The sequence below is a fragment of the Chamaea fasciata genome, unplaced genomic scaffold (genome assembly GCF_029207755.1).
Source record: "Chamaea fasciata isolate MVZ Bird 193981 ecotype frontalis unplaced genomic scaffold, bChaFas1.0.hap1 SCAF_2, whole genome shotgun sequence".
Lineage (NCBI taxonomy): Eukaryota > Metazoa > Chordata > Aves > Passeriformes > Sylviidae > Chamaea > Chamaea fasciata.
In genome coordinates, this window is record NW_027094087.1 from 2,354,957 (window position 1) to 2,369,120 (window position 14,164).

Genomic DNA, 14,164 nt, shown 5'->3' on the forward strand with positions numbered 1-14,164 from the left:
TGATCTGCTTGAAAGGGCTACAAAGTGAAAGTGTGAGCCCATAGCAAATGTTAAAAATTGAGCAGCAGGCATTCCCCTTTGTCTAACTAGGCTGTGGATGGCCATCAGAGGCCATCAGTTCCCAAATTCCAAATATTCACGGGTGTTTCTGATATTGTAAGGAAAGCTGGTGCCAGCAGTGGTGAACTTCTGCTCTCGTTTCCAGTTACACTTGAGTACCAGCTGTACCATGTAATAGTTGTAACATTTTTTCCTTCAAAGAGAGCATCCCTCACCCTGATGAGAATTGCAGCCTGAAAAGATCATTCTGATTCAGTGGTCTCAGCTGTCACCTCTCTGACCTCGCAAAATAGACTTTTCAGCTCTTGTGTATCACCTTCTGCTTTCTCTGTACCCGGCGCATTCTCACCACCTCCTCCTCCTCCGCGCTGACATTTGATTCATTGAGCTGCATTCTGATAGAGAAATCCCACATTAGCCCCTCTTCTTGGGAGTCTGACAAAGCCTTTGTGACAGATAAGCTTTCTTCTGAAGTTTGAAATAGCCTTGTGTATAGCTGCCTTTTTTAAATTTTATTTTTTTTCTAGTGATTCTGCACCTATGGGGTAGGGCAGCTTCAGAACCAGGATGTCTGTTACATGATATTTTAAACTCTAGCCATGGAGAAGCACGAATGATTTCATGTAATGTTAAACAACAGCCAGGTTCTCTTTCCTTTTCCTTATCTGAGGAAACATAACTCACTCTGTGCCTGTGTCCCTAATTAGTAACACTTGCAAGCCTTGACCTTTCCAAAGAGAGCTCAGCTCAGCCTCATCTGTAGAGAATTGCCCCTATGATGTAGCTGTGCATAATAATAAAAACAATTTAAAACGCATTAAAACGTTAAAAAAACCCCACCAAAACCCAAACCACTTAAAAGCTTAGACCCAGACTTCTCCACATTTATTCATGTTGAGCAGTAATTTGCTCTGGTAATGGTCCCAACGAGGCTGTTTTAAGATACTGTGGACTGAAAGTGAGAGCATTGTTTAATAAATAAGCAGTTGTGTCCTTCTTTGTTCATTTATGGCTCAATGTTCTTTGTGTCCAGTTCATGATTTGTTCCCAGGACCAGCCTACTTTCAACACTTTACATGTACATTTGCTCCTTTGCCTTATTTTGTCTGATTATTTCTCATAATCTGGAAGAAAAAAAAAAATCTGTATATATATAAATTGCTAAAGCACCAGCTGGAGTGCAGTGATTTTGTCCAGACTGCTGTCACTGTTAGGGATGACTGAAAATGTTTATTTACTGAGTGAGAGTAAGGATTTTTTTCTTTTTTTATGCCACAACCAAATATTGCTAAGCCTCAGTTTCTTATTTTAGATCATGGAAGTGTCCTCTGCCAGAAATAATTTTAATTTCCATGGGATTTTCCACCTGATTACTCTAAACTGGACTTCTCCCTTTGTATCAGTGGCGAAAGAAACACATGATGAGTGTTTCCAGTATAAGAGCTGCTCTTGGTTGCACCTTAAATCTAACTTGTACAGGTTCTCAGATTTCCTTATTTTCACCTTGTCTCATGGAGAAAATAATGCCTTTCAGTTTTATTTGGAGAAGAAATTATGGTAAGCCCCGGGACCAGGGGCTGGTTGGATTCCTTTTCTAATTAGGGTGAAGTTATGTTAAAATAAATTTCTCACTTTGAAGTTTCCATACGTTAGAGAAGAAAATTTTTGTTTTTAACAAAAGAGGGTTGACTGTTACGTCAGCAAAATTGGGAAAAAAAAAAAAATCTGTGCCTGCTTTCTCTTTTCTTTTGTGAAGCCAAGAACAGCAGTTGCCCATTGTCAGACAAAATAATATCAAAATTTGTCTGCCATTATGCATTTTACTGATATCTCCTCTTTGCAATAGGGATGCCAGATCTATCCAGGTGATATTTCAATGCCCAACAACTTGTGAGAAATACTCCCCTGACCAGGTCTGGGGGCTGTGTAACCAATCAACGCAATCCAGGCCTGGCTGTGTATCCCAGGGATGCTGTGTGATGGTTACCACAGGGCTTGGATTTGGAGAAATGTGTTTTTTCAAGATTATAAAGGGAGTACAAGCCTGATTCAAGGAGTTCATTCTGTCCAAGGTGATAGTGCCCATCAAGTTTGATATAGTTTTAATGCAAGTATATATTATACACTGCAGATTATCCTTTCATAGGCTTTTTTCCCCCCAAAATATTTCTGTTTTATAATGGAAAAAAAATATGAATATTACTCTGTTTGATCTACTAAGTTGGGATGTTTTTCTTCAGCTCTGCACGCTTCAATTCTAAAGAAAGAATACATTCTTTTGGCAATTGATTTGCTTTCAACTGTTCAATAAGCGCTGTTAACCTCCGGTTTGGAACATTTGGGGTTTTTAAATTCAGATTTGGAGTGTCTGAAAAGAATAATGTGTCCACATTTACATTCCAGACCTCTGGAGCTGCGATGAAAACAAGATTAAAGAAGAAATCATCGGCAGTGGAGTGCTTCGACAACTGAACTGCCGACTTTTTTTCAGTGGGTATTAAGGTATCTTTAGCTGCCATTTTAGCAAAACAGGATAAATTCTCTTCTATACCGCATTCTGAATTTCAAGAGGTACATATAGAGGCAAATGTTCATTCTTTCTGCGGTTTTTTTTCTATTAATGCTGGATCTTTTGCTCCTGCACATGCACCATATCCATTTGTAAGGGCCTTTTCCTGCAGCTGCCATGCAAATAGCTGTATATTTTAGATGGCTGAGATCATACCTAACTCATCTCCCTTAAAAGCCACCCATTTCAGCTCCTCCTCCTCCCCCTGCTACTTGACCCAGGCTCCAGTCTGAGCTGCTCAGCTGTGGAAACAACCGAAAAGGAAACAGATAATGATGGTAAACTGGGGTGTCATGGTTCTCTTTGTGTGTTGGCCATTGTAATAGAGATCCAGCAGGCCAACAATGACTCATCAGTGGCACCAAGCCTGCAATTTCGCTGCGTTTGCCATTTCAGAGAAGAAAAGCAGCTCGCAATTACACGTATTAAACTTTCAGATGATGCAGAAATTATGACGTGCATCACTTATATTATCAGTCAAACTCCAGGGAGAGGAACATGAGATCTTTATGCGGCCCAGGTGCACATTTCTTCTAATTTAATCAGCTCAAAGCACCCTCATTTCACCAGAGAACTCTAATTCATGCCTTGGAAACCACACCATGCCCTCTGTCTCCTCCCTGCTGCCGTCAGTAAATTACAGCTCACCATTCATAACCCTTACCTGCATTTAATCCAGCACCCTCTGCGAGGAGTTCAGCCAGCTCTGCTCCACAAGCTGGAAAGGCTGGATGAAATGCCATGAATTATCTTCGTGGAGATTGTGAATAGCAAAAAACTCTGCTTAAGAAAAAAAAAAACAAAAACAAAAAACAACCCAACAAGCAGCTGATAATTTGGTTTAGGCAAATATATTTGTGCTGTCTCTGGGAATGATGTCCCTCAGCTCAGCAAGGATGCATTGGTTGTGGGAGGGATCCAGATACTTGTCTGATTTCCTCTTTTCTGCCCCTTTTCCTCTCCCCGCGTTGTCACAGGCCAGGGAATAGGCTCACAGGCTGAGGAAGCAGCAATGCTGGTGGGGGAAACTCAGCTCACCTCTTGGCCAGATCGAAGTCAGATTTGGCAACCCAGTTGGGAATGATCTCAGCCACCTAAAATATACAGTTGTTTGCATGGCAGCTCCAGGAAAAGGCACTTACAAAAGTATAAGGTGTATGTGCAACAGCAAAAGATCAAACATTAACAGACAAATTCAGAAAATCGAACACGTGAAGTAGCAGGGCATCACTTTCCTCTATATGTACCTCTCGAAAATTAAAAAAAAAATATAGAAGAGAGGGGTGGGGTTAGAGGGGTGACCTAAGTAAATGCCATGGGAAATGGGATGCGTTTCCAGAAGGTAAAAATGTGATTCAGGGCTGGGAAGAGGTTTTTGAGGGGCTGTGTTTGGGTGTGTTTTGCCTAGCAAGAGCTTGCTGCCAGGATGGGCATTCCTAATTCCCAGTGGTGCTGGGGGATCCTTATGAGGGTGAGGGCCCCCCCATCAGATCAGGGGGCTCAGGGACAGCCCCCCTCTGCTTGTCCACCCATGAGAGCTCCCCGTGGCCCTAAGAGCTGGAATTGGCCACTTTTGTGTCCCCCAAAAGGCTTAATGAAGAAGCTGGGGCTGCTGTTTTGAAAGCTGTCCAAAGAGGATTTGGATGCTCTGCTCTCATTAAAAAACTGGTGGGAAAACAGGTGCCAAAATGCTGTCATTGACCTCGTAAATCTGCCTGCACCGAAAATCTCCAGAGAGTTTAAGAAAGACAAATGCCTCTTCAGCTGACTGGCACTGGCTGATGCCAGACCAATTTCAAAGTATTTTTTTGTTCCTTACATCTTTCTGTCTTTGCCTACTCCAAAACAAATGGTGGGGATGGGGAGAAGAAACCCACCTAAGACTTTTGTAGAATGTTTTTCATTTTGGAGTTATTTTCTTCTCTTATTTAAATTCCATTTTAAAGGGAATGTTAAAAAATCCCACTAGTCAACCAAAGAAAAATTAATTTTCTTACTGTTCTAGTTGAAACTGTTTCTAGGTACAGAAACTGCCAGTCTGCATAGATATTAGCATAAACTAGGAGAAAATATTGAAAATTAAGAAATTAACTTTATTTTTCATCACCAGAAGAGTATTTTTATATTCAAAGAGTGGGTGAAGAAAAGATAGTCAAAGATTTGTCTCCACTTAACAAACACATTTCCAAACGTTTTACTCACACAAATGATTCACAAGAAATGAGTCACAACTGAGGAGTGGAAAAAACTTCCATAGACATGAAGAAAAATATTATCAATGGTTACTACTAATAACATCTTGCTTTAAAGGAGCACTCAAAAATAAAAATGCTGTGCAGGTTAGAGGGGACCAACATGCTCAATTTCTGTTAGCTGAGCTTTGTCGTTTGGTAATCAAGGTAAATAGTGAAGGTTTTATGAAAGGAAAATAAGTTTTCTTAAAAATTCATGATTCCTGCTTAACATATATGAACTTTTATAGATTTAAAATGCACAGAACATCTAAAGAAATCGTATTGGCTCACTCAGACTACTGTTAAGCATAATAATTAGAGTTTGCCCATGTGATTGCAGGGAAGTTTCTGACAATCTGATACATTTCCTCAGGTGATTAAGGACATTTTGCATGATGAACTGAGACACTGGAGTATTTTTCAGGTTTATAGATTTGTCAGCGTCCTCACAGTTAAAGATTAACAGGGCCCCCAGTGCTTGTTCTTGGAATTAAACAATAAACACCAGAATAAATTAATCGAGATCCTCTTTCCAGAAAAGACCCGCTGCCCATCAGTACCCCGTGTCCCAAATAAAGGTAATCCAGATGTCTTTTTCTCTGATATCCTTGGTGGTGGTGAAGTTGAACATGTTTCAAATCCATACAGAATGACTGAGCTATTCCTTTTTCCCTTCATATTTTTGGTAGTTATTCATGGTGAGCCTCTCCATGGAGGAAAGTCTCTTGCTGCATGAGCTGTGGTGTTCAGTATTTTGGAATTGAACCTCTGCAAAGACTGTGCAGTGCAGTTTGTGGCCTTGGAAGTGGAGGTGGATGTGATGGAGCAGCAGGTTGAGGCTGTACAATGACACACAGAGATCAGAACGTGGAGCAAATCCCTGGAAACCCTCAAAAAAAGCTGTTAACAGATGTGAAAATAAGTCTGAATGTCTGTTATTGTGATGGTGACACACATCTCTCCGCAGGTTTGAGCTGTGTCAGAGCAGCTGAAGGTTGTGTGTAGTTACAGAGTGTATCGATGTGTGCAGCTTGTGGATTCTGCCGGTATTTATAGGACACAAAATTTGCATTGTCTGATACTCTGTGTGAGTGGTGAACACTTTAAATTTCAAGTAATTTCAAGCCCACAAGAGCTGCCAGCACCACAGAACGATGAAAAGTTGCTGCAAACCATGTTCCCTTCTTTACTGAAACACTTCCCCTTACTTATTTTGAAAGCACCACATATTTCCCCAGGCAGCATCTTGGCTTTCCCATTCTTTTGCTGGTGCCAGGTATCGGTGCCAGGGGTTTCTCTCCTGCCTGCTGTGGTTCCAGTGTTCCTTGTGCAGGGATTGCCTGGAGTGATTTGGCTGCGGGGGCTGACACGGCATTGACTCCTGGCCTGGAGCAGACTATAACTATTGACCCGGGGGTGAAAGGCTCTGGATCCCATTACCAACTCCCTGAGTCATCCTGATCCTTACAGCGGGGCTCCAAACAGCTGATGCAGGATGCTGGTGCTCAATAGCATCTGCACTAAGAGCACTTACTCAGATTTATTGGCCAGCATAACTTTTCAGGTTTTGTTTATTGAACAGCAAATAGGTATTTTTATGGAGCTGCACTCACGAAATCCTCGAGTCCTTACGCATGTAAACATTTTGCTGAAGACAGATATCTTGAATAAGAATTACAGACAAGGCAGTCTGAAGTTGTTTTGGAATCCTAGCGTACTGTAATTCGCAACGATTTACTGGGTATATTAAAAGCTCTGAATTCAGGAAATCCCCTGGTGTCACATTTTTCCAATTTGAATGCCGTGGCAGTCCTTTTAATTTGTGGTTGGGACTTAGGACACTTTCTCATTACTGCTATCTGAAAACTGCGCATCTTTGCACTTCAGCCCTATTGTTTAATGTGTGTGAGGACAACTCAGATAAAAGGGACGCTGAGTTAGGGAGGGCAATCCTTCTTGCTCTTGGATGCAGGTGACAATCTGCACCATCACCACCCTGTCATGTTTATGAGAAAAAAGATTTTTTTTCTTTCTTTTTTTTTTTTTCACTTTACTCTAAACAACGGATGTCGTGTCCCATTCTGTCTGTACTATCCTCTAACCAGCTTTTGGTTGCATGACATAACAAAAATGAAGCTGCTAGGCATCCAGATATCATAAAATTTTCACTGCTTTCTTATATTTTCACATAAAAATTGTGTGATGAGATGTATTGAAGACAATCACAGCGCCAGAATTTGGTAGGGAAGAACTTCAGGTTTTTTTGCTCCAACATAATTTAGCCTCTGTGGCCTGATTTTTTTTTTGGTTCTTTTGCTCCTCTCACTAGCTCTGAAATACCTCCGCTTAAAAGTGCTGCACCATCCAAAAGTTAGTGTCAAGTAGATAATTTGTGCTAATAGAAGCAAAATTTACTTGCAAAATCCCAGATAATCTTTTGCAGAGCTTTTCTCATATAATTGTAGAGAAAAAAGTTTTATACACAAGCGCTAAAACTTAGAGCGGTCAACATTGGATTCATGTTGAACTTCTTCTCTCCAAACACACTTAAACTGTGGAATTGTTTTCCTGAACTTCAAGGGAGTGTATTTATTTTAGATTTAAAATTTAAAAGTTACTAACGTTCCTCACACATCCATAACTGGTAATTTCCCACGCTGCCATGTGGCTGTACATTTTTTTGTTGGGTTTGTTTTTTTATTTTTCCATTTGTGCAGTGCTAAAATTGTCATGGATTGTCAGGGCAACAAAGAAATTGCTTCTTCATATCCTCAATGCATTTGGTTAAGAATTAATTATGCATTATGAAAAGTGATTTTGGGGCACTGGAGAAAATATGTGAAAATAATAATAAAAAAACTTGGATATAGGAACTGCAGAGATAAATGTCTACTTTTATATGGAAATATAGTAAAAAATAAGAACAGAAGCTGTCTTTTTAAGCATACTTTGTTTAAAAAAAATCACTAAAAATTATTTGCACATCAAATTGAGGAGCAGATTTCTTATTTTTGAGTATTTCTGATCCTCTTGCTCTTCCAGGCACCTTAAAGCCTGTAAATAGAAATGATAAAACGTTAATGAAAAACAATTTGGAAACTCTTAGTCAAAAAATGGCCAGGATTTCAAATGAGGAATGGCAAAAGCAAAAAAAAAAAAGAAAAAAAAAAGAAAAAAAAAGTCTGAAGATTTTATAGTTTTTATTGTCATTAACTGGAAAGAGGAGCAGTCTGGAAGGAAGTGGGCACATTAAATATAACTAAGTCTGCCACATTTCCATCTGCTTTTATGTATCCAAACCAGAAAGGAGCCACCTGCTAATCAGAAGTGCCACGTCTCATTTATGAATGCAATTAGTCTTTTTTTTTTGTTGTTAATTGTCTTAATTAGTTTGGAAATCTTTAAACATACGGGCAAAACAGCAGAAGATCAAAAGATAACAGTGCTGCAAATGGAAGTCATAAAAATATGATGAGTAATCAAAGGAGTTCAGGGCAAAATCATGAAAATTGCAGCATAAACAAGGTTGTGGTAAAAACAATAATTAAAAACCTCAGCCAACTTAAACAAAACGTTATCTAAACAAAACATATGTTAAAAATGGGAGAGGGAGAAAAGCAGTGAAAATTGTCCCCCCAGTGTGAGTACCTTCCTCACCTCCAAAACCCCCATGATATAAACACAGACTGAGGAAAAGGCAAATAAAAAAAAAAGCTCAGTTCACCATATTTAAGTATTCTGCTTAAATTACACAGCTCTACTCTGTCTAGGCTGCAAGTGGTTCTTTTTATATTCTTTTTGCTTCTTCAGTTATTTTCCTGTAAAAAAACCCTGCGTAAGTAGGTTATTTACATACTGCACACTGCCATTAAAGGCAGCAATAAGTGAGTTTCTAGATTTTCTCAAGAATTTTGGTCACTTTTTTTTTTCTTGCTACAGCTGTGAGCACAGCCAAATGCATCCATGGAATCTGTGCCAGAAAAAGATAGTGCAGCTTTCACTGCAGGGCACCTCTGCCTTTGGAAGCAGAGTTTTGGGTATTGGATTAATGGGTGCTGGTTTCTACCCGCCAGTTGTTAATTTTGGCTTAGTTCTGGTCAGTGATATTCCTGACCTTTGGGATAAATTCCATGCCTTGAGCAACGTCAGTGGAGTGCCCGGACAAGCCCTGATGCTTTAGGTGGTTTGCGTTGCTATGATGTATCTATAAATTTATTCCCACTCCATTATCCTCTTTAATTTCACCCCTCCCTTCTGCAAATCTGCACTTCCAGGGTCAAATCATCCCAGGGCCGAGAGGATATTTTGGAGCCTGCTGGAAGCATTTTTGCTGCTTGGCATCGTTGGAGGCACCCTTAACTTGAGCCCTTCCCAGCTGGAATGTCCCTGCTGGAAGGGTTTTTTGGCTGGATGACTCTGTAATGTGCTGCATCCATCTCATGCAGCAGAGGAGCAGTGTCATTTTGCAGGTTGGTTGGCATAAATGTGTTTGTTTAGCTGAATTCAGGAGGTGTCTGGGGTGTGCAACTTTGTTTTTTATGAAAGAGAGCACCCAGGTAGCCTGCAAGACATCTGGAGTGTCAGGGAATGATTGGCTTGTAGCACCAAACAGACTTTTGGGATAAAGATGAGGAAGAGTAAGCTTTAATTAAAAATTCTCTCAGCTTATCTTCTCACTCAGGGGAACCTGATTTTTCAACCATTAAAAGCAACTGGAGCATTACAGTATTTTTAGATATTTTTTTTTTTCTGGAAGGAGAAAGAGCTTCTAATAGAGTGAGGCTTGCACTGTGCAATTCAGAAAATTCAAATGGGCCCCATTTGCTCTGCTGCGTAGAGGATGCACTTTCTTCACTCACATCAACACCCATCATGCTAAACAGGGAGTCAACCATCAGCTGAATTAAAAAAAAAACAAACAAAAAAACCAGGGAATTGCAGGGGAACTTTGGAAAAAGGCCTCAGCTTGAAAAGAAATGACAGAGCAGCGTGCAGCCTGGATGTTTGTGAGCACAAATTAACATTTCTCAATTGCCCAAAATACTGGTTTCACCTGCTCTGTTGCTGGAATCGATCTGCACAGGCAGGTCAAAGATTGGCATTTATTTGCAAATTGTCAATAAATCAATAACTGATGTAAAACCACATGAATTGAGCAGGTTTTTTCACCTATGGTGCTGCTGAACAGCAAGGTCAGGCTGTTGTGAGAGGCTGGAAAATGAAAACACTGAACTGCAGAGAACTTTCTGGTCTTTTATGATATTTGTGATGTTGCTTAGAGGTTTTATAGATTCTTCATGCCTTAAATAGTATCTGTGTTGTACTGATATTGTTGTGTCTTTCCTTTCTAGTTACAAAAACATTCAAGGCCTGTATCAGACAGCAAATTAACTTTTTTTCCTCTATGTACAATTCTTATTTTGTAATAGATGAAAGTGAAAAAAATAAGTAAATAATCCCACAGCTCTCTCCTTTACTTCAATTACTAAAGAAAAAGTGAATAAGAGCAGGTGTTTGAAAAACCCTGTCATATAAAGATTTCCACTTTCTTTGGAAAGCAAGAGCATTGAAGGGAACCTGCAATTCCTGGTTTCCTCCAGAAACAGTAACACTGACCTTCCTCTAATCCTTTTGACCTCCTATTGTAAGGCTGCTTATAAACAGAAATAGAAACCACATGCTGTCAGTCAGGGCATCCTTAATTTCTCATCCTGAGTAAAATAAAACTAAATCCTTTGTGAAAGAGCTCATAATTCTTCTCCTTTCTTGCAGCTGAGAAGGATCATAATGGAAAGCGACACTGAAAAATCACAGGTGGGCGAGAGTTGTGGCAACACCTTTTCGAGCTGGAAAATATCCATCCAAGAGAGAAAAGGATGTGGGTTTGACGGCTTTTTGCTTGTGTGTTTGCTATCTGTTGGGTTGGGTGGGGTTTTTTTGTGTGTGTGTGTGAGTGTGCTCCTACAAACAGCCTCTTTATTACGTGTGAACTACCTTCCTTTCAAGGGGGAAATTAACTGCTAGTCAGAAATTAGTAATTAGTGTAATTGTCTTTTTAAAGCAGCTCAGAGCCATGGGAACAGTGGGGATGTTCAGGCAGGCAGACTGTAGGCCGAAGGAAAAGTCCTAAAATGCCTTCAGCATAGATATGAGGACCTCAGAAACATTGGTTTGAACAAGAAAATTGTGAGCAGGCAATTTAGTTTTGATTCAGCCGCTTTAGTTTGTCTCAACTCTGATTGTCAAAAAATCTTTCCCTTTTAGGCAGGTAGGTAGACGCTAAATAAATTCCAGTTGGTAAGACTGGTATCTTCATAAATTACTTTTAATTACATAGGGAGGTATCAACAACAACAAAGGGAAGGATTAAACAGAAGAGCAATTTTTAGAGAAGTGCTGGTTGGTTTAGATGTCTTGAAAGACGCTGTCCAAGTACAAAAAATCAGAATTCAAGTTGCACGTGTTCATAAATGATTGATTAGAAGGGCTCATGTGCCCCTAGAAGATAACCTGATTCTAGGGGGGGGAAAAAAATATTGTGACTATTGCTAAGGGCTAATTGATGTCGTTGACACTTTCTAAACCTTTTAATCCCTTTATCTAGTTATAAAAGTTACTCTGTCTTGGCTCCTCATTTTTGCTAAGGCAGTTTTGATTGTGTAAAAGAATGGGTTGCACAAACATCTCTCAGGATGGGGTTAGGTATTAATGAACCTGCCCTTGGGGTGGGGATTGCAAAAATCACCTTTATTGATTCCGTAGGGCTCTCTCTCTCTATTTTTTTTTTATTTATTTATACATTTTAAAATTCCGTCTCTTCCTTGAGTGAGCTATGGTAAGAGGTTGTCTGGTGTGCAGTGTATCAAGCAGCCTGGATAATGGATTGCCATCCCAAATATCAAGCAATTCAAGTGACGGATTTTCATCCCATGACAAGTCAGGACCAATTGCTCTCGGGGTCAGAATGGAACTGGTGGTGCAGCCATGGTTCAGAACAGCACAAGAGGTTATATGAAACCTTCTGTTTCCAAGAAGCTCCTCATTAACCCACAAAGTTCCTGATTTATAGTAAATAAATGTGTCTGGATATTTCCCAATATTTGAGTGTTTAAAAAACTCAGTGAAAATCTGATATGGCTGAATTACTGATTTTTTTTTTTTCTTTTTTGAGCTACTTGGAACCCCATGGATAATGGGGTGATTGCTCCTTACTTCTTTCTGGAGTGATGGATAACAGCAGCTGACCAGGGATCCCATTCCTTGTCAGAATGGGTTTGGTTAGGAGGAAATGCACCTCAACTCCAGGACTAGGTTTCCCCCTTAAAGAAATGTACAACCAGTTGAGTGCCTGTAGCAAGATGCTCTCCTGCAGATGCTCAGTGTTTCCAAAGTTCAAACCCAGAGGGCAGATCTTGAGGTGCAAATTTGTGCCTGTGTGTGCTGGTTCCACCCCAGACTCAGGACTGGGTCTCTCCTACCCCAAGCCTAGTGTAAATGTGTGTGTTTGTTTATATAAAGTGCAAAGCTATGATTAAGAATGAATGAGACATTCACTGTGGCTAAGAAATGACTTAAAAAATTATTTTGAGAGATGTGCATTTCCCAAAAAATCCACCTTTTGTATAGAGAAATCACATGTTAAAAAAAAAATCGTAAACCTCTGTGAATTTTTGAGCTTAAAACCTAATTACAATGTTTATATTGTTCTCTTCATCAGGCTGTGCTTTAAAGTGGTGAGATGCCACCAGTTTTGGGGAGAAATCTCCATCAAGGTCATTCTGTTTCCTGCGTCAGTTGCTCGCTTACATCGGGAGGACCCTGCGGCGCACGGCGACGCCTCGAGATGCCAATTACTCTGATTTGGAATTTTGTGTACAGTAATTAAAGAGCCAGGTAGCAGCAGACATGTGTTACCCCGAGATAACACGCTCCTTGGAAGTATCATGAGGCGGGAGGTGAAGTGAGGGCCTCCAGTGACCTGGGAAAGGCATTTATCTCGGCACTGCACGAGCCTGGGGGGGCATTGCCAGCGTACACCAGCTATCAGCACTATCAGCTGCGCTGGGATTGATTGCACCATGTCAAACATATGTTTAAAACATGTTCAGCCTTGTGCATCATGTGATAATTACGTCTGCCTCCGAAGGACCGATATATCAGGTGTGAGGAGATAGGAGCATGAAGTGTTTGGGTTTGGTTTTTTTGTTTTGTTTTCACTGGGATATGCATGACTGGCAAAAGTTATCTCGAAAGGGACGTGAGCTCCAGAGTGCCACAGCTTCAGCAAACCCAACATCCATAATGCAGGAGAGTGCTCACATGTAATTGGCTCAAGTGGAGCATTCAGAGCTGCTGTGTGCTATTCCTTTTTTTTTTTTTTTACAAATGTAGGTGTGCACGAGCGTGTGTTTGCATGCCCAGAGTGATCTCCACGGTGTTTATTTTTAACCCATGATTATTTTTGCCCCCTGCCCGGTGCTGTGAGCTGTTTCATTTCTCAGGTGACTGACAGGGAACGTTTTTCCAGCAGCACAGAGCAGCCTGGCACTGTCCCTGGGATGAAGGTTGGCTGCTCAGCACAGCCCTGGCAGACAAAGGGCTTTGTGCTGCTCCTGCCCACAGCCAGGCACCACATCACACGCAGGAGAAAGGTCTATCTTTAATCTGAGCTGCTCAGGAAATCAAAGGTGGGGGGATTAAAACAAGAGCAGTGAGTGATTTCCGTAGGAGATCGCTTTCCTGTTTCATTTGATAGAATGAGCAGCAGAATCAAAGCAAGGTTAGAAACCCTGTGTACCTTTTCTTCCCAGCAATTTTTGTGATGTCAGTTCACAAGGCATTATAATAATGGAACACATGTGCGATGATAATTTTAGAAAATTTCCTTTTTTTTTAATCTTAAATAATTTACATATAGCTGCTCTGGCAAGGTGTGTGCCTTTTGAGTCATCAGGCTTGTAGTTAAACATGTTAAAGCTGATTAAATCTGCAGCTGTTTGTTTCTTCGCATTCTTTTGATCTTCGCTAAAAATAACCCCAGTGCCTTCCTTCATCAGGACTAAATTTCAAAGGTAGGATGGGATGAAGCTTTAACGCTGGATTTGAACAGCCAGTAATGAACAGCAAAACCCGGGTTTGTGCTCAGAGGAAAGAGCAGTGAGAGGAAGGCAGGAGCTGTGGGAAGAGTCCCCAGGCTTGGCTGGGCTCTCAGGTGCGACCTCCTGACTCAGGAATTGTTTTGCTCACTCTCAGCCAGCAAAGGTGGGTGGGCTGTGCCTGACAGCTCCACCTCGAGGTCTCC

At 40.7% G+C, this 14,164-nt stretch overlaps 1 long non-coding RNA gene across 1 annotated transcript in view; it reads left to right on the top strand.

Moving 5' to 3' along the window:
- Positions 1–13,884, top strand: part of LOC136304049 (uncharacterized) — a 110,367-nt gene extending 96,483 nt beyond the window's left edge. Inside the window, exons 5-9 of the long non-coding RNA XR_010724349.1 lie at positions 2,464–2,550; positions 5,400–5,441; positions 9,138–9,332; positions 10,636–10,677; positions 12,581–13,884. This is a non-coding gene — a long non-coding RNA (uncharacterized lncRNA). The remainder of the gene's footprint in view (positions 1–2,463; positions 2,551–5,399; positions 5,442–9,137; positions 9,333–10,635; positions 10,678–12,580) is intronic.
- Positions 13,885–14,164: the final 280 nt, after the last annotated feature.